Source organism: Papaver somniferum, chromosome 10 (assembly GCF_003573695.1).
Source record: "Papaver somniferum cultivar HN1 chromosome 10, ASM357369v1, whole genome shotgun sequence".
Lineage (NCBI taxonomy): Eukaryota > Viridiplantae > Streptophyta > Magnoliopsida > Ranunculales > Papaveraceae > Papaver > Papaver somniferum.
Window position 1 is genome coordinate 57959884 of NC_039367.1, and position 3874 is coordinate 57963757.

The window sequence follows — 3874 nt, forward strand, 5'->3', positions numbered from 1 at the left end:
ATCGGAATTAGTTTTCTTAGTTCCGCAGACGTTGTTAGGAAGGGAGACAATATTAGAAAGTTAAAAATGAAGGCTAGGGAACTTATGAGTCCCCTTTTTCCTTATTAATCCACTTGGCCTTTATGGGAACTTGACCTTTACATCCAATTAGAAAAGCTTCTTTCTCTCCTTGTCGTGTTTTGGTCACTCTTCACTCCAATATGCAGTCTTCCTAGAGTGGTTCCTCTCTATAAGTCTTGTACTCGTGGTAAGATCATAGTGTCGTCGTCGTCATCATCTAGTAATGTTGGTTCAAACAACTTCAAATATTTGGCATTTATAACTGAGTACATTCCTAGATAAGGTGGTAAATCCAGACGAAAGGTGAAAAAGCGGGGGTCTAACAACCACACCCAATATTTTGTTTGGCAATCTGTATGGACTAACTCCAATATAATTCCAAGAGAATCAACTAGATAGTCAGACTCAATCGAGGAAAAACTTCCAAGAATTATATCTCAATTTCTCAATACAATTTGCAATCGAACATATTGAAATATGTGAGCCCGATTGATATGAGAAATAACTTAAACGATATCAAAAACCAATGTTCAAGTGCCAATCAATTTCAATCAACAACCAAATATCGGATTAACCAATTGATTAAACTACGCACAACCTGTGATATTTCAATTATATAAACAAATATAATGCGGAAAAGAAATAACACAGACACCAGAAGTTTCGTTAACGAGGAAACCGCAAATGCAGAAAAACCCCGGGTCCTAGTACAGATTTGAAAACCACACTCTATTAAGCCGCTACACACACTAGCCTATTACAAGTTAACTTCGTACTGGAATGTAGGTGATCCCTAACCAAGTCTCACACCGATTAAGGTACAGTCGCGTTCCTTACGCCTCTGAATCCCAGCAAGACTCTATGCACTTGATTCCCTTAGTTGATCTCACCTACAACTAAGAGTTGTTGCGACCCAAAGTCGAAGACTTCATAAACAAATCAGTCTCCCACAGAAAATTATATTCTGATAGATAAATCTATCTCCCACAGAAATACCTACGAAGTTTTTATTTTGTCTTTTGATAAATCAAGGTGAAAAGGAACCAATTGATAATCCGATTTTATATTCCCGAAGAACAACCTAGAAATATCAATTACCTCACAATTATTTAACTATATGGTAGTAGAACAAGTTATTGTGGAATCAAAAATTATGAGACGAAGATCTTTGTAATTACTTTTTATATCTTACCTATCAGAGATAAATCTCGAGCCAATCTCAAAGAAGATAGTGAAAAAGCGGGGGTCTAACAACCACACCCAATATTTCGTTCGGCAATCTGTATGGACAACTCCAATACAATTCTAAGAGAATCAACTAGACAGTCACACTCAATCACAGAAAAGTATCAAAGAGTTATATCTCAATTTCTCAAATCAACTCTGCAATCGAACAGAAAGAAATCTGTGAGCCGGATCATCATGAGAAATAACTTGAACAGTACCAAAGACCAATGTTCAAGTGTCATTCAATTTCAATCAACAACCAAAGGTTGGATTTACCAATTGATTGAACTACGCACAACCTGTGATATTTCAATTATATAAACAAATATAACGCGGAAAAGAAATAACACAGACACCAGAAATTTTGTTAATGAGGAAACCGCAAATGCAGCAAAACCCCGGGACCTAGTCCAGATTGAACACCACACCGTATTAAGCCGCTACAGACACTAGCCTACTACAAGATTAACTTTGGAGTGGAATGTAGTTGAGCCCTAGACAATCTCACACTGATCGAGGTACAGTCGCATTCCTTATGCCTCTGAATCCCAGCAAGACTCTACGCACTTGATTCCCTTAACTGATCTCACCCACAACTAAGAGTTGCTCCGACCCAAAGTCAAAGACTTATAAACAAATTTGTCTCCTACAGAAATATCCATTCTTATAGATAAATCTGTCTCCCACAGAAATACCTATGAAGTTTTTGTTCCGTCTTATGATAAATCAAGGTGCACAGGAACCAATTTATAATCCGGTCTTATATTCCCGAAGAACAGCCTAGAAATGTCAATCACCTCACAATAATTTAACTATATGGTAGTAGAAAAAGTTATTGTGGAATCACAAAGAATGAGACAAAGAGATTTGTGACTATTTTTTATATCTTACCTATCGGGGATAAATCTCGAGTCAATCTTAGAGAAGATAGTAATCAATACGATAGAACAAGTAAGATCAGAATACGCAACTACAGAGATAATAGGTGGATCTGGCTTCAGAATCCCAATGAAGTCTTTAAGTCGTTAACATCAATGGTTTTAGGAAAAACCTAGGTTAATGGAGAACCGACTCTAGTATGCAACTAGTATCACACAGGAGGTGTGGAGATTAGGTTTCCCAGTTGATAGAGTTCTCGTTAATATAGCTTTCAAATCAGGGTTTGCTTAGTTAGCTTAGAACCAAAGCATTCATTATTCACCGTTAGATTAAATCCTGATTTAAGATGCAAACTAAGTTTTGTCATACACAAATGAATTAATCCTGATTTAGGGTTTGCTTAGTTAGCTTAAAAACCAAAGCAATATATGTCCACAGTTAGATGGACTTAGCTTGTCACACACAAATGAAAATATACTTCATTTAGATTTGGGTAACCGTACCTAAACGTGTATACTTAGTTGGTTCGATAATAGTCAACCAAGGTTACCCATATGAACACTTTTGTCTAATCCACATTCATCTAGCACATCTAGATAAACTATGGTGATCAAATATAATCAAAGGATCTAATTGTGTTGTTCATAGAGTTGTTCAATTTTTCACTATCTTATAGTAAAATACATGAACGAATCGAAGCAAAATCGGATTGATTCGGAAGAATCAATTCATGAACATTTAAGCCACGGTTTGCAAAGACTACATTCCTTATTATATAAATGTATTTGTTCATGAGCATGAAATCATACTTTACCGATTTAAGAACTTGAACCACTTGAGTTTAAGAACGGGTATGCAAACTTAAGTTCCGGACATTGGTCACAAGCTAACAATTTGCAAACAGGTACGCAAACTTTAGCTCCGGACCGAACTCAGTTGAAACCGTTTGCGAACTGGTACGCAAACTTGGTTCCCGGATTTCAAAAATTAAATAAGTTCGCGAACGGGTATGCAAACTTAAGTAACCCGACTTAAATAGTTGAACAAGTTTGCGAACGGGTATGCAAACTTACGGTCCTGAATTCTGTCAAAACAGTTCGTACACTAAGTACACAAACCGTAATGTATCCATACATGGGTTTTATCTCTTAACTCCTATTTCAATATTTGAAACATTCTTAGAAGACGACAATGAATGTCTCACACACACCATTATCTAATAAGCAATTTTCAAATGATCGAATGATCAATACGAAACTTTCCAAGTCGACATCAAATGACTGTCTTACACAAATCATGTAAGATGTTTCAAGGCAATTTCCACATGATCATATTTTGACATAAAGTCAAGAATAATGATGAATGTAGCTAAGACAGAAATCTACCAACATGTATTTCGAGAAATAGATAAGCGAGTTATACTCAGCTCGAAATATCAAATGTGTAGGATACAAAAGACTATATCGTATACGACTTTTGTCTCAATAGGAGATAAGTATAAATAGAATAGACTTCTGAGGATAGATAAGTTTTAGTCTCCACATACCTTTTGTTGATGAAGTTCCTCCGAGTTCTTCAGTAGATCTTCGTCTTCAGTTGTAAGCGTCGTGAAGTCTAAAACTCAACTATCCAATCTATCCTAGTCTGAAACTCCTATAGATAGACTAGAAATCGAGGCTATAGTTTTGATCAACTAAACTTGACAGAC